Source organism: Heterodontus francisci, chromosome 29, assembly GCF_036365525.1.
Source record: "Heterodontus francisci isolate sHetFra1 chromosome 29, sHetFra1.hap1, whole genome shotgun sequence".
Lineage (NCBI taxonomy): Eukaryota > Metazoa > Chordata > Chondrichthyes > Heterodontiformes > Heterodontidae > Heterodontus > Heterodontus francisci.
In genome coordinates, this window is record NC_090399.1 from 49115299 (window position 1) to 49139060 (window position 23762).

Consider the following 23762-nt stretch of genomic DNA (forward strand, 5'->3'; position numbering starts at 1 on the left):
CAATAGCAACATTTCATCACCTGGTCGAAATGCTCGAGTCATGGCATACCGGTGCCCATACTTTCTTCATGGTTTAGGAAGCTTTGAGGCATTACTGAGCCACCTTGCAGGCTCTCGTAAACCGTTCCAGAACACAGATACATAAACCAGCAGAGAGGATTATTTCCCCTGTCAAAGAACAAAGAACAAAGAACAAAGAACAGTACAACACAGGAACAGGCCATTCGGTCCTCCAAGCCTGCGCCGATCTTGATGCCTGCCGAAACTAACACCTTCTGCACTTCCAGGGCCCATATCCCTCTGTTCCCTTCCTATTCATATGTTTGTCAAGATGTCTCTTAAACGTCGCTATCGTATCTGCTTCCACCACCTCCCCTGGCAGCAAGTTCCAGGCTTTCACCACCCTCTGTGTAAAGAACTTGCCTCGCACATCCCCTCTAAACTTTGCCCCACGCACCTTAAACCTATGTCCCCGAGTAATTGACTCTTCCACCCTGGGAAAAAGCTTCTGACTATCCACTCTGTCCATTCCGCTCATAACATTGTAAACCTCTATCATGTTGCCCTTCCACCTCCGTCGTTCCAGTGAAAACAATCCGAGTTTTTCCAACCTCTCCTCATAGCTAATACCCTCCAGACCAGGCAACTTCCTGGTAAACCTCCTCTGTACCCTCTCCAAAGCCTCCACGTCCTTCTGGTAGTGTGGCGACAAGAATTGCACACAATATTCTAAGTGTGGCCTAACTAAGGTTCTGTACTGCTGCAACATGACTTGCCAATTTTTATACTCTATGCCACGACCGATGAAGGCAAGCATGCCGAATGCCTTCTTGACTATCTTATGCACCTGCGTTGCCACTTTCAGTGACCTGTGGACCTGTACGCCCAGATCTCTCTGCCTGTCAATACTCCTAAAGGTTCTGCCATTTACTGTATACCACCCACCTGCATTAGACCTTCCAAAATGCATTAACTCACATTTGTCCAGATTAAACTGAATCTGCCATTTCTCCGCCCAAGACTCCAACTGATCTATATCCTGCCGTATCCTCTGACAATCCACATCATTATCCGCAACTCCACCAACCTTTGTGTCGTCCGCAAACTTACTAATCAGACCAGCTACATTTTCCTCCAAATCATTTATATGTACTGCAAACAGCAAAGGTCCCAGCACTGATCCCTGCGGAACACCACTAGTCACATCCCTCCAATCAGAAAAACACCCATCCACTGTTACCCTCTGTCTTCTGTGAGCGAGCCAGTTCTGTATCCATCTTGCCAGCTCACCTCTGATCCCGTGTGACTTCACCTTTTGCACTCGTGTACCATGCGGGACCTTGTCAAAGGCTTTACTAAAGTCCATATAAACAACATCCACCGCCCTTCCCTCATCAATCATTTTCGTCACTTCCTCAAAAAACTCAATCAACTTAGTGAGACACGACCTCCGCTTCACAAAACCATGCTGTCTCTCGCTAATAAGTTCGTTTGCTTCCAAATGGGAGTAAATCCTGTCCCGAAGAATCCTCTCTAATACTGTCCCTACCACTGACATAAGGCTCACCGGCCTATAATTTCCTCGATTATCCTTGCCACCCTTCTTAAACAAAGGAACAACATTGGCTATTCTCCAGTCCTCTGGGACCTCACCTGCAGCCAATGAGGATGCAAAGATTTCTGTCAAGGCCCCAGCAATTTCTTCTCTTGCCTCCCTCAGTATTCTAGGGTAGAAACCATCTCACATCAGACCCTGTGGACTTATGATTTTTTTTAGATTTAGATTTAGAGATACAGCACTGAAACTGGCCCTTCGGCCCACCGAGTCTGTGCCGACCATTACCCACCCATGTTATAGTAATCCTACACTGAACCCATATTGCTACCACATCCTCATCTGTCCCCTATATTCCCCTACCTATACCAGTGGCAATTTATAATGGCCAATTCACCATTCAACCTGCAAGTCTTTTGGCTGTGGGAGGAAACCGGAGCACCCGGAGGAAACCCATGCAGACACAGGGAGAACTTGCAAACTCCACACAGGCAGTACCCAGAATTGAACCCGGGTCGCTGCAGCTGTGAGGCTGCGGTGCTAACCACTGCGCCACTGTGCCGCCCCTATCTACCTTAATGCTTTGCAAGACACCCAACACCTCCTCCTTTTTGATAATGAGATGACTGAGACTATCTACACTCCCTTCCCTCGGCTCATCATCCACCAAGTCCTTCTCCTTGGTGAATACTGATGCAAAGTACTCATTTAGCACCTCCCCATTTCCTCTGGCTCCACGCATAGAGTCCCATCTCTATCCTTGAGTGGGCCAACCCTTTTCCTGGTTACCCTCTTGCTCTTTATATACGTATAAAAAGCCTTGGGATTTTCCTTAATCCTGTTTGCCAATGACTTTTCATGACCCCTTTTAGCCCTCCTAACTCCTTGCTGAAGTTCCTTCCTACTGTCTTTATATTCCTCAAGTGCTTCCTCTGTTCCTAGCCTTCCAGCCCTTACAAATGCTTCCTTTTTCTTTTCGACTCGGCTCACAATATCCCGTGTTATCCAAGATTCCCGAAACTTGCCAAACTTGTCTTTCTTCTTCACAGGAACATGCTGGTCCTGGATTCTAATCAGCTGACGTTTGAAAGACTCCCACATGTCAGATGTTGATTTACCCTCAAACAGCCGCCCCCAATCTAAATTCTTCATTTCCTGCCTAATATTGTTATAATTAGCCTTCCCCCAATTTAGCACCTTCACCCGAGGACTACTCTTATCCTTATCCACAAGTACCTTAAAACTTATGGAATTTGGTCACTGCTCCCGAAATGCTCCCCGACTGAATCTTCGACCACCTGGTCGGGCTCATTCCAATGCCAGGTCCAGAATGGCCCCATCCCTAGTTGGACTATCTACATACTGTTTGAAGAAGCCCTCCTGGATGCTCCTCACAAATTCTGACACATCCAAGCCCCTAGCACTAAGTGACTCCCAGTAAATATTGGGGAAATTAAAATCACCCTCCACTACAACCCTGTTACCTTTACATCTTTCCAAAATCTGTCTACATATCTGCTCCTCTACCTCCTGCTGGCTGTTGGGAGGTCTGTAGTAAACCCCCAACATCATGACTGCACCCTTCCTATTCCTGAGCTCCATCAATATTGCCTCGCTGCATAACCCCTCTGAGGTGTCCTCCCGCAGTTCAGCAGTGATATTCTCCTTAACCAGTAATGCAACTCCCCCACCCCTTTTACATCCCCCTCTATCCCGCCTGAAGCTTCTAAAGCCTGGAACATTTAGCTACCAATCCTGTCCTTCCCTCAACCAAGTCTCTGTAATAGCAACAACATCATATTTCCAAGTGTTAATACAAGCTCTAAGTTCATCTGCCTTACCTGTTATCCTTCTCGCATTGAAACAAATGCACTTCAGACCACCAGTCCCGCTGTGCTCAGCAACATCTCCCTGCCTGCTCTTCCTCTTAGTCTTACTGGCCTTATTTACTATGTCCTCCTCATTTACTTCACTAGCTGTCCTACTGCTCTGGTTCCCACCCCGCTGCCACACTAGTTTAAACCCTCCCGAGTGACGCTAGCAAAACTTGCAGCCAGGGTATTAGTGCCCTTCCAGTTTAGATGCAACCCGTCCTTCTTGTACAGGTCCCGTCTGTCCCTGAAGAGAGCCCAATGGTCCAGATATCTGAAACCCTCCCTTCTACACCCATGCTCAGCCACGTGTTCAGCTGCACTATCTTCCTATTTCTAGCCTCACTGGCACGTGGCACAGGGAGTAATCCAGAGATTACAACCCTAGACGTCCTGTTTTTTACTTACTACCTCACTCCCTAAATTCCCCCTGCAGGGCCTCATCATTCTTCCTGCCTATGTCATTTTTACCGATGTGTACCACAACCTCTGGCTGTTCACCCTCCCCCTTCAGAATGCCCTCTGTCCATTCAGAGTCACCCTTGACCCTGGCACCAGGGAGGCAACTTTACCTTCCTGGAGTCTCTTTCACGTTCAATGAAGCGCCTATCTGTGCCCCTGACTATAGAATCCCCTATAACTATTGCTCTCCTGCGCTTTGTCCCTCCCTGCTGAACAACAGTGCCAACCGTGGTGCCACTGCTCTGGCTGCTGCTGTTTTCCCCTGATAGGCCATCCCCCCCAACAGTATCCAAAACGGTATACTTGTTAGAGAGGGGGATAGCCACAGGGGATTCCTGCACTGACTGCCTGCCCCTTCTCGCGGTCACCCATCTATCTGTCTGCATTTTGGGTGCAACCACTTCTCTAAAACTCCTTCAGTGACCTTACGACGATGCCACCATCTCTACAATGCATTTGATAATGTACTGCGCAAGAGTCTTCTGTCCAAGATCAAAGTGTCTGAAATTAGTGGTCATTTATCGAGCTGAATTGAGAACTTGCTGGAAGTATGCAGTCAAAATGTAATTATGAATATATAGGTTTTTTTGTAGTCTAATAACCAGTACTGCACTGTAAAGATCGTTGTTGGGACCATTGCTCTCTTTTCTTTATATGTCCGTGGGTGCTGGAGGTGCGTTCTTCAAATTGCAGCAGATCCGAATATCCATGCGATCAACAGGACAGTAGACGATGCTGGATTGCATCATATAGATGATAATGTGTTGGGATATTGGAGTCCTGACTCATTTGTCAGTCAGGACAAATGAAGTTGCAGTTGGATAATTACACTGTTATGCATGTGGGCAGGGCGAATGTTCAACATTCATACACCTTTGAGAGAGAAAAATATTGAAGATGGAGAAACAAAGAGATCTGGTCCCTCTAGTGCATAAATCTCAAAAAGTACATGAGCAATTCCGTGACGCAATAGATCGTTCGAATTGAGTTCTTGGTTCATTCTTGGGAAAATTTATTAAACGTAGAGAAATGCTCTTTTCTCTTTGCAGAAGAACTTGGTCAGGCCTCCCTTGGAATATTGTGCCTAATGCTCATCTCCTCATTTAGATGAGTGATATTTAGGTTTTGTAAAGAGTACAGAGGAGGGCCACGAGACTCATTTCCAGTATAAATATGTTGGATTTCAAGACAGTCTCAAAATGTCGTCACTCTACATTATACAGAAGAGTAGAATTATGGTTGATCTGCTTCAGGCTTATAAGAGAATTAAGATAATGCCTTCTGTTCCAGATGATAGTTTTCTCCAACTTAATAGGATGATGGCGATAAGGCATCACGTGTTTATGCTGTGTAAAGCCCGATTTAGATTAGATGATATGTGGTATTCTGTTCCCAGCGAATGGGGAAAATATACAGCGGCCTCTTATCTTGTGTGGTAGATGTTGGTTCGCTGAAGTCCCTCAATAAACTTCTGGACCCATTTCAGGTTGGATCAAAGAGTACCACTATCAAAAGTTCGGAACATCAGGTAATGCAGGGCCAGAATGATCTGCTGCACTAGTTCGATCACGTGGCTCTGTCAGAGATTAGTTTCCCAGAATATTTTTCACCCAAATTGGTCTGATTTTTCTGTCAGTTATTTTCACCTCTCCCAGGAGATTACATGGTTTTGGGTAGGGTGCGAAGTGTACATATTGTGATACACAAGGTAACACAATTGTGTGGAACAGGTTGAACCAACTAGAGGATTTTGACCTGCCCGATCCCTATTAATTGACCAAATACCACAAACTGATTGAACACAGAAAAGTGGACCAACAAAAAAGTACCTGACTTAGTACCCACGAACTGATCTAAAAAGCAAAATCGAACTGAGCAATCAGAATCTAACTACCTAAACACAATCTGAAAACAGACTTAAACAGGCCAACTGACCACGATCTCACTCAGCACAAAGAAACTGATTCATGGACCGTTATCTGAGTGAGCACCGAGAAAATTGCAGAATCATAGAATGGATACAGCACAGAAAGTGACCATTCGACCTATCGCGTCAGTGGCAGCTCTCTGCAAGAGCAACTCACCTAGTTTCACTCCCCATCTTTTTCCTGTAACCCTGCATTTGTTTTCTCTTCTCCTCATTTTCCAGTTCTTTTTTGAAGGCGTTGATTAAAGCTACCTCCACCACACCCTCAGTCAGTGCCTGCCAGATCCCAATAACGCACTGCTCAAAAGTTGGATTTATTTTGATGTCACAGTTGCTTCTTTTGCCAATCATTTTAAATGAGTATCCTCTGTTTCGGGATCCATCAGCCAAGGGGAACAATTTATCCCTCTCTATTCTATCCAGACCCCTGATGATTTTGAAGAACGCCATGAAATCTCCACTTAGTCTTCTCTTCTCCAAGGAAGCAGATCCAGCTTCTCTAACCTATCCACACAGCTGAAGACCCATCCTTGGCACCATTCTCGTGAATCCTTTCTGCGCCCTCTCTAATGTCTTAACATTCTTTCTAAACTGTGGTACCCAGAAATGGATACAAAGTCCTGTTGAAGCCAAACGAGTGCTTTATACATGTTTATCATAACTTTCTTGTTTTTACTTGTATTTTATGTCCCTATTTATAAAACCCAGCATCCCATATGTTTATTAACCGCTTTCTCAGCCTGACTTGCACCTGACAATACCTTAATGTAATCTTAGAAAATGATCTGACCGAGAGCCCAGAAAATTAACAATTAATACGATCTGAATGGACCAGTGATTGACCAACTGACTAATTTACCGATGTTACCGATCTACACAAAATTACCAATGCTCCACAAGTAAATAGAGTTAGAGACCAGGAGACTAAAAGTAGAGGGTTCAAGTTAAAGGAAATCATATTTAAAAATTGAGTTAAACTGTTTGAATAGCATTGCACGCAGTGTGCATGATAGAATAGGGGATCTGAATGCAATTAAGCATTGGGAAGACCCAGACGTAGAAGGGATCACTGAGACATGGCTACAGAAAAAAACAGGACTGGAATTAGGCATTGCAGGGAATAACATATTTAGAAAAGCTAGAGAGTTGAAAAGGGAAGGTGGAGTAGCTTTATTTATAAGGGAATATCTAACGGCAGTAAAAAAAGAAGGATTCAGCTATCAGCAAGATGAAAGTAAAATCCGTGTGAGCAAAGGTACGAAAATAAATAATGAACAATCACACTAATAGGTATAGTGTACAGACCATATAATAGTCCAAGGGAGGCAGAGGAAGAAATATTCAGACAAATTATGGAATTGAGTAAAACAATATAATAATCATAGCCGTTTGGTAGAACAGAGCTTAAGCATTGCTGAAAACAGGGATATGCTGTCACAGCTTTTCATCTTGCACTCATCAGGATGCTGCACAAGAATAATCAATGTAAGGGAAAACAACAACTTAAGCTGCATGATAAGAGAGTGCTGAATGGTTGGCAAGTTAACTCTGATTGGTAGAGGCGTTGCCATGGAGAATGTACTGATTTACCGTGACTGACAGTTAACTGCCAAGCTTTGTTTGAAATTGAAACCAGGCAATCTGTCTTTGATTGGTCAAGGAATTGTGCTGAGGGATGAACGAGCGAATGGCTATCACTTATTTTGTTCAGCTGAAACAGATGCAATGGTTGTCACTTTATTTTGACATCCCAAATAGGTGCAGCTGGCTGTCAATGGGAATATTTGGAGCAGTTCCCTTCAGGCAACATTGAGAATTAATCTGGAAGGCTTTCCAGGAGAAATGCAGCATCGGGGCTTATACTATTTCATTGAATTCTAGGGGATTCTCAGAGAGGCGGAGAAAGGATGAGCTGGTGCCTTCTCACTTAGCAGGCTGACTCCTAACTGGCTCCAAACAATATCTAAAACGAAACCAACTCGTGCCCACCATAAATCTTGACAATGTCACTTTCTTTCTTTTCTTTCTTTTCTCTTTTGGGCCTCCTTATCTCGAGAGACAATGGATACGCGCCTGGAGGTGGTCAGTGGTTTGTGAAGCAGCGCCTGGAGTGGCTATAAAGGCCAATTCTGGAGTGACAGGCTCTTCCACAGGTGCTGCAGAGAAATTTGTTTGTTGGGGCTGTTGCACAGTTGGCTCTCCCCTTGCGCCTCTGTCTTTTTTCCTGCAAACTACTAAGTCTCTTCGACTCGCCACAATTTAGCCCTGTCTTTATGGCTGCCCGCCAGCTCTGGCGAATGCTGGCAACTGACTCCCACGACTTGTGATCAATGTCACACGATTTCATGTCGCGTTTGCAGACATCTTTATAACGGAGACATGGACGGCCGGTGGGTCTGATACCAGTGGCGAGCTCGCTGTACAATGTGTCTTTGGGGATCCTGCCATCTTCCATGCGGCTCACATGGCCAAGCCATCTCAAGCGCCGCTGACTCAGTAGTGTGTATAAGCTGGGGATGTTGGCCGCTTCAAGGACTTCTGTGTTGGAGATATAGTCCTGCCACCTGATGCCAAGTATTCTCCGAAGGCAGCGAAGATGGAATGAATTGAGACGTCGCTCTTGGCTGGCATACGTTGTCCAGGCCTCGCTGCCGTAGAGCAAGGTACTGAGGACACAGGCCTGATACACTCGGACTTTTGTGTTCCGTGTCAGTGCGCCATTTTCCCACACTCTCTTGGCCAGTCTGAACATAGCAGTGGAAGCCTTACCCATGCGCTTGTTGATTTCTGCATCTAGAGACAGGTTACTGGTGATAGTTGAGCCTAGGTAGGTGAACTCTTGAACCACTTCCAGAGCGTGGTCGCCAATATTGATGGATGGAGCATTTCTGACATCCTGCCCCATGATGTTCGTTTTCTTGAGGCTGATGGTTAGGCCAAATTCATTGCAGGCAGACGCAAACCTGTCGATGAGACTCTGCAGGCATTCTTCAGTGTGAGATGTTAAAGCAGCATCGTCAGCAAAGAGGAGTTCTCTGATGAGGACTTTCCGTACTTTGGACTTCGCTCTTAGACGGGCAAGGTTGAACAACCTGCCCCCTGATCTTGTGTGGAGGAAAATTCCTTCTTCAGAGGATTTGAATGCATGTGAAAGCAGCAGGGAGAAGAAAATCCCAAAAAGTGTGGGTGCGAGAACACAGCCCTGTTTCACACCACTCAGGATAGGAAAGGGCTCTGATGAGGAGCCACCATGTTGAATTGTGCCTTTCATATTGTCATGGAATGAGGTGATGATACTTAGTAGCTTTGGTGGACATCCGATCTTTTCTAGTAGTCTGAAGAGACCACGTCTGCTGACGAGGTCAAAGGCTTTGGTGAGATCAATGAAAGCAATGTAGAGGGGCATCTGTTGTTCACGGCATTTCTCCTGTATCTGACGAAGGGAGAACAGCATGTCAATAGTCGATCTCTCTGCACGAAAGCCACACTGTGCCTCAGGGTAGACGCGCTCGGCCAGCTTCTGGAGCCTGTTCAGAGCGACTCGAGCAAAGACTTTCCCCACTATGCTGAGCAGGGAGATTCCACGGTAGTTGTTGCAGTCACCGCGGTCACCTTTGTTTTTATAGAGGGTGATGATGTTGGCATCGCGCATGTCCTGGGGTACTGCTCCCTCGTCCCAGCACAGGCATAGCAGTTCATGTAGTGCTGAGAGTATAGCAGGCTTGGCACTCTTGATTATTTCAGGGGTAATGCTGTCCTTTCCAGGGGCTTTTCCGCTGGCTAGGGAATCAATGGCATCACTGAGTTCCGATTTGGTTGGCTGTATGTCCAGCTCATCCATGACTGGTAGAGGCTGGGCTGCATTGAGGGCAGTCTCAGTGACAGCATTCTCCCTGGAGTACAGTTCTAGGTAGTGCTCAACCCAGCGGTCCATCTGTTTGCGTTGGTCAGTGATTATGTCCCCCGATTTAGATTTGAGGGGGGTGATCTTCTTGATGGTTGGCCCAAGAGCTCTCTTCATGCCATCATACATTCCTCTGATGTTTCCGGTGTCTGAGGCCAGCTGAATATGACTGCATAGGTGTTGCCAGTAGTCGTTTGCGCAACGCCTAGCTGTTCTTTGTGCAGTACTTCTGGCTGCTTTAAGTGCTGCGGATGTTAAATCGCTGGGGGCTTTCTTGTAGTTCAAAAGTGCAATGCGCTTAGCGGCTATGACAGGTTCCAGCTCTTCATTATGAGATTGAAACCAGTCTGCATTTCTCTTCGCACTTTTGCCGTAGGTGGTCAAAGCTGACTCATAGATGGCGTCTCTGATGTGGGCCCACTTGGTCTCAGCATCCCCTGTGGGAGTGTTTTGAAGGGCTGTTACAAGTGAATTTAGAAATTTTTGTAACAGCTGTGGGTGAGAAATTCTGCTCGTGTTGATGCGCGGGTGGCCCTTCTGCTTGGAATGATGCAACTTCTTTGGTCTGAGTCTAACCTTGCTGCACACCAGGGAGTGGTCGGTGTCGCAGTCCGCACTGTGGAAGCTGCGTGTGATTTGAACACTGTTTAAGGCGGCTCGCCTTGTGACAATGAGGTCTAGCTGGTGCCAACGACGTGATCTTGGGTGCCTCCATGAAACCTGGTGACAGGGTTTAGTGTGAAAGAACGAGTTGGTGATGCAGAGGTTATGATAGGTACACAACTCAAGCAGTCTCTGCCCGTTCTCATTCATCCTTCCAACGCCATAGCACCCAAGGCAGGAGGGCCATGAGTCATGGTCGGCCCCAACCCTGGCATTAAAGTCCCCCAGCAGGAATAGGTGTTCGGTGTTGGGGATGCTGCTAATGATGTTATGGAGTTGTTCATAGAACTGGTCTTTAGCTTCAGGTGCGGAACAGAGTGTTGGAGCATAGATGCTGAGTAGGTGTACTGGACCAGAGGTGGTGAGCAGTCGGATGGACAGTATGCGTTCCGAGCCATTTGAGGGAGGCTCTATCATGCTGAGCAAGGAGTTTCTGATGGCGAAGCCCACTCCATGCTGTCTTGGTTCTTCAGGATCCCTGCCCTGCCAGAAGAAGGTGTAGTCTTGCTCTGCTAGAGAGCCACTCGCAGGGAGGCGAGTCTCCTGAAGTGCTGCAATGTCCACATTGAGTCTACTGAGCTCGTTGTTAATGATGGCGGTCTTCCGAGAATCGTTGATTTGTGTAAGGTCTTCCGACAGGCCAGGACACATAGTTCTGACGTTCCAGCTTGCAAAGCGAAGGGCTGGTACCTTCTTTCCTTTTTTCATGTTGTTTGGTGCGGTGTATCAGTCCACCTTTCGGGCAATGACCCTGAGCTCCAAGCACCCATTGAAGCAGGCAGACTGTGGCGGGACAGAACCTTATTGACCGGGGGCTGCCCGGTTTGAGGCGGGCGGTAGCTGTCCAGTGAGGTGCAATGACCTCTCCCACCGACAAAGGCAACCCGTGGCGCCCAGTTTCTACGCCAATTTATCTGGACTTATAACCCGTAACTGCTGCCTTCCGTGTTGTTTCAGTCGCTGTGAGGCAACTATGGAGTGACCTCTCCATGGCGCATGCCTGGGCAAATTTATGGAGGTTGAGAGTTGCCCAGTCGTCAAAACCCCCCTCTCGGCCTTTCTGGTGGGGTCCAAAGGAGTGCAGGACACGACGTTTGGCACCAGTATGGCTGCAGGAACTGCCGGAAACATGCCAAAGGTGACACATGACCGCCTACGGGGTTCCGCTCCGGATTTTCTGTTAGGGTTTACTCCCTTAGCCTTGGTCTCTCCCGAGACGCCCACAAGGCAGTGGGGTTGTTGGGGCCCCTACACAGGTGTAGGATGGTGCCGGTGGGAGGAGGGGATGCAAGGGGGAGGGGTAGAGGGAGGGGGTGGGGGGGGGTGCAGGGGAAGGGGGTGCGGGGTGAAGATGGTGCGAGGGGGGGGCGGGCTGGGACGGGGTTGTGAGGGGGTGAGCTGAGAGGGTGGAGCAGGGAAGGGGACGGGGGTGGGGGGGGGAGGGGGGGTGGAATCTGGTGCAGGTAATAAGCCATTTCCTCAGTGCCCACCATCGACGTCCGGAAAGCTCATCCACGTCCTTCGGGAGGTGAAGCATCATTTGGCAGACTTAGAGGTGATTACATTTGCTAAGGGTTTTTTTTTGCAGTGGTTTAAATAAAGGCATGCAGCATTGCCGACAGTGCGCTGCAGATGCTCTCCGAGCCATCTCCCGCGGGCGCTTTGAAGTTGCGGCCGGGGGGGCCGTTCGTGGATGTTTTGGGTGTTCGGGGCACCTTTTCACAGGACTTCTCTCGGGTCCCGCAGCTCCTTCTTCACCTCAATGGACTTACCGCATGCCGTGGCTGCAGACACTCTGGACTGTGAAGACAGCAGGATCGGAGATTAAAGTATCGGCAGCTGTTCTCGTCAGTTTCATCCGGATCAATTTCATTGAGAAAACAAAGAGCAGGTGTGGCTGGGGGAGGGCAGTGGGCCCAGGTAACATACACTGAACTAACTGTTAACTTTTAGATAGGGCTAAAATGAACTGATTTAAAGAGCCAGGGGAATTTAAACAGTTTAAGAGGGCAGATTGGGGGAGAAAACGTTAGGGATGGGAGCAGATGGCCATGGATAGAGTTGAACAGCAAGGGAGCTTCCTAGGGAGCTTCCAGCCCAGGAGCCATCTTGCCAGCATATACTGAAGGAATGTCACTTCCCTGTACACATCTCCCCTAGTCACCGAGTTTCCTGCTGTTTATTTATCTTAAGACATGTGACATCAAGTAAGGGTTGTTATGAACAGAAAATCTCAATTCCTCTGGTGACATTTTAAAACAAAATCAGCGTCTATGTAATCTCTTCAGCCCTCCAGATGAATCCTTTTCCACAATTTTTAAACACGAGTCCACAAAAATATTTTTAAAATTAAAGAACTTTCATAACAATTCGTCACAGAGAGGTGTAGTGCCAGATTAGATAAAACATTTCCAGGGATTGAGAAACCAATCAGCTTATCATCAGTGGTAGGAAAATTAGTAGATCCCTACGAAAGGAAAAATTAATATCATGCTTGACAAAGTTAATTGATATTTTGTATGATGTAACAGACCGATTATATAAGGGTGTTGTAGTGGATGTAATTTATCTAGATATTCTAAATGACTCTCCATTGACTTCAACGTAGAATAACATTCTGAGGCTGAAAAACCCACGATTATCAATCCTTTAGTTTACCGACTGGCGGCTTAGGTTCAAATCTACGCATCATGGTTGATTGTGTCTCTGGAACTGGATCACGTGCAAGTACAAATAGCTGCGTTTTCCTTCTTTGGCCTGAATTTGAAGAACAGCGCAGGGGCGGCACAGTGGTGCAGTTGTTAGCACCGCAGCTTCACAGCTCCAGTTACCAGGGTTCAATTCTGGGTACTGCCTGTGTGGAGTTTGCAAGTTCTCCCTGTGTCTGTGTGAGTTTCCTCCAGGTGCTCTGGTTTCCTCGCACATGCCAAAGACTTGCAGGCTGATAGGTAAATTGGCCATTATAAATTGCCCCTAGTATAGGTAGGTGGTAGGGAAATATAGGGACAGGTGGGGATGTGGTAGTATTATGTAATTAGTATAGGATTAGTATAAATGGGTGTTTGATGGTCAGCACAGGCTCGGTGGGTCGAAGAGCCTGTTTCCGTGCTATATCTCTAAATAAAAAAATAAATTAAAAAAAAATTGATCAGGTAGTGTTTAGGTCATGGATTGGCATGGCGTTAGTCCTCTCTACATTACGTTCATCCGGCGGTAAAGAACCACTTTTCCTCGTAGACGTCGTTACATTCATTAGAAGCACAAACGCAACTTGATCTTAGGATTGATGCAGCATGGGACACTTTACTTTACGGACACACATTATTTAGTGATGAGTTGGAGGATCTCGGTTAGCACTCATCCACAAATAAGCCTACTTTAACCCCTCTCCCCACCCCCACAACCCCAGCCTCCTGAAATACCACATACGCAACCCATTCTCCAGAATATACAATAAGCAACGTTCAGTTCTGAACTAAGATGCTTACCGATCCTTCAAAACACAGAGAACCTGGACGAGAAAGAATAATAAACTGAGCATTTCGATTCAGGTTCATCCAGTTTGAACCAGAGAGCTGATTATGTGGATGTTCGGGTAAGTAGTGAAAGACAAAATGTTCACAGATGTTTTGAATGAAAATGCAAATGCAAGAAATGTGTCAGAGTGCCTGCCCTGCATATTGAGTTGATACATGGCAATGTCTCTGATAGTAATGAAACGAGGACGGACTTTCCAGCCGCGGCCTCATTGCCTTGGTGTACCTCAAGTTCTGTTGCAGAAAACAAGCAGTCAAAACAAGGGATGTCATACTCCGCGCCTGAATACAGTTTACCAAAGTCCCTTGGGCAGGGTTAAGGACTGTAGAATGTAAACTAGCATTCCATAGGTAGTCTAAGCCCTGTCCAGCATCTTGAATACTAACCATGAACCCGAGATCGAGATCGAAAGCCGGAAGGACCTGATCCCCGAAGTAAGAAACCTGCAGGTCGACTGTCTTCTTTCAAAATTAGGTCCAAGCATCTCTTTCGGGCTATCCATTTAAATGGCATGTCTATCAAATGTCGGTCATCCGAATGCACGAAAGTAATCGGGAAACTTAGAGGATCTACTCCTATCTACTACTGGAACACAGTAGGAAATAATATCTCTCAATAATGTCAATGAAATTGATAAATTCTAGATTTTGGAACTTCAGAAAATCTCCGTATGAAGATTATGGTAAAAACGTGCTGGAACTTTGTAGGAAGTATCTTATTTGGTATCAACCACAATCTGTAACCTCATGGCCCGGCATTTCCCCCTCTCTACCATGACCATCAAGCCAGGAGTACAAACCTGGTGAAGCTACAACCCATGACAACTTGCATGCCAAATTGCATAAGCAGCATGCAATGGACAGAGCCAAGTGAACCCATAACCAACGGACCAGATCAAAGCTCTGCAGTCATGCCAAATCCAGCTGTGAATGGTGGTGGACAATTAAACAACTAACTGGAGGAGGTGGTTCCACAAATATCCCCATCCTCAATGATGGGGGAGCCCAGCACATCAGAACGAAAGGTAAGGCAGAAACATTTGCAACAATCTTCAGCCAGAAGTGCCGACTTGATGACCCAACTCGGCCCCCTCCTGAAGTCCCAGCATGACAGATGCCAGGCTTCAGCCAATTCGATTCACCCTGCGTGATATCAAGAAAAGACTGAAGGCACTGGATACTACAAAGAATATGGGTCCCTACAATATTCCAGCAATAGTACTGAAGACCAATGCTCCAGAACAGCCAAGCTGTTCCAGTATAGCTACACCACTGGCATCTATCCGGCAATGTGGAAATTTGTCCAGGTATGTCCTGTACACAAAAAGCAGGACACGTCCAACCCGGTCATTTACCACCCATTATGTATACTCTCAATCATCAGCAAAGTGATGGAAGGTGTCATCGACAGTGGCATCAAGCAGCACTTGCTCAGAAATAACCTGCTCAGTGATACCCAGTTTGTGTTCCGACAGGGCCACCCAGCTCCTGACCTCATTACAGACTTGGTTCAAACCTGGACAAAAGAGCTGTACTCAAGAGGTGAGGTGAGAGTGACTGCCCTGGACATCAAGGCAGCATCTGACCGAGTATGAAATCAAGGAGCCCTAGCAAAACTGGAGTCAATAGGAATCAGGGGGAAAGCTCTCTGTTGGTTAGAGTCATACCTAGCACAAAGGAAGATGGCTGTGGTTGTTGGAGGTCAATCATCTGAGCTCCAGGACATCACTGCAGGAGTTCTTCAGGGTAGTGTCCTAGGCCTAACTATCTTCAGCTGCTTCATCAATGACCTTCCTTCAATCATAAGTTCAGAAGTGGGGATGTTCGCTGATGATTTCACAATGTTCAGCACCATTCAACACTCCTCAAATACTGAAGCAGTCCATGTAGAAATGCAGCAAGACCTGGACAATATCCAGGCTTGGGCTGATAAGTGGAAGTAACATTCACGCCACACAAGTGCCAGGCAATGACCATCTCCAACAAAAGAGAATCTAACTATCTCCCCTTGACATTCAAGGGCATTACCATCGCTGAATCCCCCACTATCAACATCCTAGGGGCTACCAATGAACAGAAACTGAACAGGAGTAGCCACATAAATACCGTGGCTACAAGAGCAGATCAGAGGCTCACCTCCTGACTCCCCAAAGCTTGTCCACCATCTACAAGGCACATGTCAGGAGTGTGATGAAATACTCTCCACTTGCCTGGATGGGTGCAGCTGCAACAACACTCAAGAAGCTCGAACCATGCAGAACAAAGCAGCCGGCTTGATTGGCACACCATGCACAGATATTCACTCCTTTCTCCACCGACACACAGTGGCAGCAGTCTGTACCATCTACAAAATGCACTGCAGCAACGCACCATGGCTCTTTAGACAGCACCTTCCAAACCTGCGACATCTTCCACCTCGAAGGACAAGAGCAGCAGATTCATGGGAACATCACCACCTGCAAGATCCCTTTTAAGTCACACACCATCCTGACTTGGAACTAGATCACCGCTCCTTCACTTTTGCTGTGTCAAAATCCTGGAACTCCCTTCCTAACAACACTGTGGGTGTTCCTACCTCACATGGACTGCAGCCGTTCAAGAAGTCAGCTCACCACCACCTTCTCAAGGGCAATTGTGCATGGGCAATAAATGCAATACACTGAACAATAGCCGTTCGTTTTGACTTGCCAGCTACACAAACAACGACCAAAATTGGATAGTATATTTCTGCCATCTCAACAATTATTTTCCATTCCATATTTTCTGAGAGAAAACTTTGACTTTCGGTCTGATAGGCACACAGTACATATTCCTTTACGTCATCCCTTGATTTGTATCAGAGAGAAACCGCTGGTGCACTGAAGATTTGACATTCGTTACAGTAATTGGGCAAATAGATTAATTAATTCCTTCACTGCAACACTGATCCAGGAATTGAATCTTTTGGCAATGTTTTCCAGCAGAATTCAGAAGAGTGATATATTAGATGATTGTTGTTTTTAGATTTAACATATTAAAAAAATCCACTTCTGCAGCACGAATGTATTTTATTCCAATACTATAAATTTATTTCATGAAATCTCGAACTGTCATGGACTGTTCTAATGTGTTCAGTGAAATAAGTCCAACGCTATAGATTACTTTAATGCAATTTGGGCTTTAGGGAAAAAAGGCAGAATTTTCTATTTTAATGTTGTCCTCTACAGTGTCAATGTATCACACGTACAAAGGACATCCAAACAAATGAATACAATGTGTACAAAAGCTTATGTGTCCCAGTTAGTGTGCAATAATCATTAGCACCCTGTTTCGGAGAGCTGATAGATACTTCATGGAGCTGCCCCACACAAAACTGCCCGTATTTGTTGGCTCGTATGTTTAGAATACATCGTGACCTCTTAGTGCAAATGAGAATATTTATAGAACCCCATAGCCACCATTGGATGCAGTGTGGTAGCTTCTGCTGAAGGCCTGTGCAACTTGCAACAACCAGAATGCTTTCAACTTGTAGGGGCAAATGGGTTAGTGTTGCAAAATATCACAAATAACTTTTGGTTCTTTACTTTCTTTCCAGAAGCTCCCAAACTAAAATGTAAAATGTAACGTCGTAATTTCAGTTGACAGTTTGTATAGTTGAAGAGTTTTTCGTGCATACATTCGTTGCTGAGCCCTTGAATTTGATGTCAAGATCGATGCGCTGGAATGCACCAGAAAGGTGCCAGTTGCCATACAATGTTAGATAATTTTTTAACTTCCAAAACTGTTACTCCAAAGGAGCAGAGTCATATAAATATATGACAATTAATGTTATAAAAGCTCTAATCAAAATCACAAATGACACCATTTCTGGCAGTGACAAAGGTAAACTATCCCTTTTTCCCCTTCTCGACTTATCTGCAGTCTTTGACACAGTTGACCACACCATCCATCTTAACATTCCTCCACTAATCCCTGGTTGGGTGGGACTGTACGCGTCTGCTTCCCATGTTGTCCATCTCACTGTCGCCAGGGATTCACTTGCAAAGGTTTCTCTTCTTGTTCACGCACTGTTAATACTGGGATCGCCCAATGATCTTCCTTTATCCATTCCTTTGCCGACATTCTCCATAAACACAGTCAGTTACTACATGTATGCTGAATGACATCCAGCTCTACCACCTCCCCCGACCTCTCCACTGTCACTATTTACATCGTCTTCAGTCCACGCAAAACAGTTTATTTTCAAGCCAATATCTCCATCTGTCTTCCTGGCCAACTGGTGAAGGCTGCAACAGACGTAATTCTTCATACTTGACCTCCAGATGAGCTTCCAAACATGTAACCATGCTATAACTGTGGGTGGCACAGTGGCCTCACAGCTCCAGTGACCCGGGTTCAGTTCTGGGTACTGTCTGTGTGGGATTTGCAAGTGCTCCCTGTGACCGCATGGGTTTCTGCCAGTTGCTCCGGTTTCCTCCCACAGCCAAAGACTTGCAGGTTCATAGGTAAATCTGCCATTGTAAATTGCCCCTAGTGTAGGTAGGTGGTGGGTATGTGGTAGGGAATATGGGATTAATGTAGGAATAGTATAAATGGGTGGTTGTTGGTCGGCACACACTTGGTGGGCTGAAGGGCCTGTTTCAGTGCTGTATCTCCAAATAAAAGCATAAATAAATCACTAGGACAAGCATTTCCACCTCTGCAGCAACGCACAGCTCTAACTCTGATTCGCTTCATCTGCTGCTGAAATCGTCATCCATGCATTTATTACAAGACTTGATTATTACAACGCAGTCCTAGCCATCCTCCCATATTCTACCTTCTGTAAGCTTAAGGTTCATCAAAAACCCTACTGCCCATATCCTAACGTGCGCGAAGTCCCTTCACGTATCTACCCTATTCTCGTTGATCTACATTGGCATCTGGTTAAACAATGCTTCGAACTTAATATTCAAACCCTTTATTTTCAAAACCCTCCAGGATCTCGGCACGCCCTATCTCCGTAACAAACTCCAGTGCTACAAACATTCAACATACCTGTGTTCCGCTAATTCTGGCATCTCATCAGCCCGATTTTAATTGCACCACTGTTTGTGGCCGTGCATTCATCTGCCAAGCCTTAAACTCTGGAATTCAGCCTGTAAATTGGTTCGAATCTTTATCTCTCCTTCCACCAGTATAACGTTCCATAATACCCATTTTCTAGACTAAGTGCTTAGTTATGTATCGTAATAGGGATCAAAAAGGAAATTTAGGCATGGAGGCTGATGACGTGGCAGCGGTACTAAATTAGTTTTTTATAACTTATATTTTCCAAGTAGGAAGAAGCTGCCAATGTTGCAGTGGAAGAAGAAGTAGCTGAGGAAATGGGTGGGCTAGGAATTGAAAAAGAGCAGTTAATGGAATGGCTGGAAGTACTTAAAGTTAATAAGATGCCAGGACCACACGAGATGCATCCGAGAATACTGAGGGTAGTAAGAATGGATATTGCTGAGGCATTGACCATAATCTCCTATTCCTCGTTGGAGGTAGGTGTTTTGCAAGAGGACTGGAGCACTGTAAATGTTACACCCTTGTTCAATAAAGACTTTAAAGATAAATCCAGACACTTCAGGCCAATAGGTTTAACATCGGTGGTGGAACAGATGCTCCTGGGGAAAAAAATAGAAACCACTTGGAGCAATGCGAGCTAATTAAGGAAAGCTAGCAGAGAATTGTTAAGGGAAATAGAGTTTAGCTAATTTTATTTAATTTTTGATACAGTAACCGAGAGAGTGGAAGAAGGTTATGTGATTAGTGTGGTGAATATGGAGTTCCAAAAGGGTTTGGGTATATGCCACATGAGAAACTTATCAGCAGAGTTTCAATTAGGAACACTACCTTTCTTGTTCTATATTAATGACCTATACCTGGGTGTGCAAGGCTCAATTTCAACATTTGCGGATGACACAACACTTGAAAGTTTTACAAACAGTGAGGAGGAAAGTGATAGATATCAAGAAGTCATAGAAACCATAGAAGGTTTACCAGGCGGAAAAAAGGCCACTTCACCCAGCGTGTCTATGCTGGCTCAAAAACGAGATACTGAGCCTAATCCCACCTTCCAGCATTTGCTCCGTAACCCTGCAGGTTATGACATTTGAGGTGCGTATCCATACACCTTGACACCATTTAAATGAGTTGAGCATTTGTGCCTCTACCATCCTTTCAGGCAGTGAGTTCCAGAGCCCCACCATCCGTTGGGAGGGAAAAAAAGCATTTTATCATCTCCCCTCTAATCTTTCTACCAATCACTTTAAATCTATGCCCCCTAGTCTCTGACTTCTCTGCTGAAGTAAATAGGCCTTCACAGCCACTCTGTATAAGCCCGTGTCAATTTTGAACATTTCAATAAAATATCTCCTTAGTCCTCTCTGTTCCAAGGAGAGAAACCTCAGCCTATCCAATCTTTCCTCATAGCTGCATTTTTCCAGTCCCAGAAACCTCCTCGTAAATCTCATCTGTACCTTCTCTAATGTAATTTCATCCTTTCCCTAAACAGGTGCACGCAATATTCAATTCTGGTGTAACCATGATTTATACAGTTCCAACATAACCTCCCTGTTCTTATATTATATACCTCAGCTAATAAAGAAAAGGATTCCAAATGCCTTCTAAACCGCCTTATCGATTTGTCCTGCTACCTTCAGGGATCTGTGGACATTTACTCCAAATTCCCTCACTTCCTCTACACCTTTGAGTTTTCTCCCAATAATCGGGCATTCCTTTGCATTGTTTGACCTCCCCAAATGCATTACCTCACTGTTCTCCGGGTTGAATTCCATTTCCAAATTTTCTGCCCACCTGACCAGTCCATTGATATTTTTGTGAAGCCTGCAGCCATCATCCTCCGTTACAACCACACGACCAACCTTTGTGTCGTTTGAAAATTTCTTGATCAGGACCCCCTACATATACGTCCAAATCGTTAACATATACCACAAAGAAAACAGGGGACACAGTACTGAGGCCTGCGGAATTCAACTGGAAACAGCCCTTCAGTCGCTACAGCACTCGTTAATAATTACCCTTTGTTTTCTGGCAGTGAGACAATTTTGCATCATCCTCGGCATTTGCCTGGATCCCAAGTACTTTTAAACCAGTCTGCTATGTGGGACCTGTCAAAAGCCTTGGAAAATTCCATGTAGACAACATGAACTGCACTACCCTCATCAATCTTCCTTGTAACATCTTCACATAATTCGATCAAGTTGGTCAGACAAGACTGGCCTTTAACAATCTATGCTGACTATCTTTGATTAAATCTGTTCCCTACTAAGTGACCGTTTATCATGTATCTCAGAATTGTTTCCAATAATATGCCCACTACTGAGGCTGGACTCACGGGCCTGTACTTATTCGATTTATCCATCGCTCCTTTTTTTTAACAGAGGGACAATGTTAGCAATCTTGCAATCCTCCAGCACCATACCTGTATCCATTTCGGATTGGGAAATGATGGTCAGAGCTTCCTTTATTTCCTCTCTCGCTTCCCTTCACAACCTGGGGTATAGTTAATCAGGTCTTGCTGATTTACCAACTTTCTATGAATGTGATCCCATTAATATTTCCTCTCTACGTTTGATTATTACATCTAATATTGTGCACACCTCTTCCTTAACTATAATATCAGCATCAACCCCTCTTTTGTGAGACAGAGGCAACGTATTCTTTAACAGCAATAACAACATCACAGAATCACAGAATAATACAATGCATAAGAGGCCCTTCGGCCCATCGAGTCTGCACCGGTGCATTAAAGACACCTGATCTGTCTACCTAATCCCATTTGCCAGCACCTAGCCCTTAGCCTTGAATGTCATGACGTGCCAAGTGCACATCCAGGGACTTTTTTAAGGATGTGAGGCAACCTGCCTCTACCATCCTCCCAGGCAGGACATTCCAGACCATCACCACCCTCTGGGTAAAAAGGTTCTTCCTCAAATCCCCCTAAACCTCCCGCCCCTCACCTTAAACTTGTGACCCCTCGTAACTGACCCTTCAACTAAGGGGAACAGCTGCTCCCTATCCACCCTGTGCATGCCCCTCATAAACTTATATACCTCGATCAGGTCACCCCTCTATCTACTCTGCTACAGCGAAAACAACCCAAGCCTATCCAACCTCTCTTCATAGCATAAATGTTCCATCCGAGGCAACATCCTAGTGAATCACCTCTGCACCCTCTCCAATGCAATCACATCCTTCCGATAATGTGGCGACCAGAATTGCACACAGTACTCCAGCTGTGGCCTTACCAAAGTTCTGTACAACTCCAACATGACCTCCCTGCTTTTGTAATCTATGCCTCGATTGATAGGGACAAGTGTCCCATATGCCTTTTTCACCACCCTATTAACATGCCCTTCTGCCTTCAGACATCTATGAACAAACACGCCAAGGTCCCTTTGTTCCTCGGAGCTTCCCAGTGTCAGGCCATTCATTGAATACTTCCGTGTCACATTAATCCTTCCAAAGTGCATCGCCTCACACTTTTTAGCGTTAAATTCCATCTGCCACTTTTCTGCCCATTTGACCATTCGGTCCATATCTTCCTGTAACCTAAGACAGTCCACCTCACTGTTAAGCACTCGGCCAATCCTTGTGTCATCCGCGAACTTACTAATCCTACCCCCACATAGTCATCTATGCCGTTTATATAAATGACAAACAATAGGGGACTCAGCATAGATCCCTGTGGCACGCCACTGGACACTGGCTTCCAGTCACTAAAACAGTCGTCTATCATCACTCTCTGTCTCCTACACCTAAGCCAATTTTGAAACCACCTTATCAAGTTACCCTGTATCCCATATGCATTAGCCTTCTTGATAAGTCTCCTATGTGGGACATTGTCAAAGGCTTTGCTGAAATCCATGTAAACTACATCAACTGCACTACCCTCATCTACACACCTTGTCACATGCTCAAAAATTCTATCAAATTTGTTAGGCATGACCTCCCCCTAACAAAGCCATGTTGACTATTCCTAATCAAATTTTGCCTCTCCAAATGGAGATAAATTCTCTCCTTCAGAATTTTCTCCAATAGTTTCCCGACCACTGACGTGAGACTCACTGGTCTGTATTTCCCTGGCTTATCTCCACAACCTTGCTTAAATGGTGGGACAACATTAGCTGTTCTCCAGTCCTCTGGCACCTCCCCCGTGACCAGAGAGGAATTAAAAATTGGGGTCAGAGCCTCTTCAATCTCCACCGTCGCCTCCCACAGCATCCTGGGACACAAATTGTCCGAACCTGGAGATTTGTCCACTTTTAAGCCTTCCATAACCTCCAATACCTTGTCACTCCCTGTGACAATTTGCTCAAGAACCTCACAGTCTCTCTCTCTAAGTTCCATATCTACATCCTCATTCTCTTGAGTGAAGACAGATGAGAATCATTCATTCAACAACCTACCAATGTCCTCTGGCTCCACCCACAATTTTCCCCCTTGGTCCCTAATGGGTCCTACTCTTTCCCTGGTTATCCTGTTCCCATTGATATACTTATCGAATATCTTGGGATTTTTCTTACTTTTACCAACCAGAGCTTTCTCATATCCCCTCTTTGCTCTCCTAATTGCTTTCTTAAGCTCCATCCTATACTTTTGCACTCCACTAATGCTTGCATTGATTTTCTCTCCTTGTATTTGCTAAAAGCCTCTCTTTTCCTTCTCATTGTACCCTGAATGTTTCTGGTCATCCATGGTTCTCATGGAGGGCTTTTTCCTCCTACCTTTTACCCTAGAGGGAACATGTTGGGCCTGTACCCTCCCCATTTCCTTTTTGAATGCCCCCCCCCCCCCACGACTTCTCTTCTGTAGA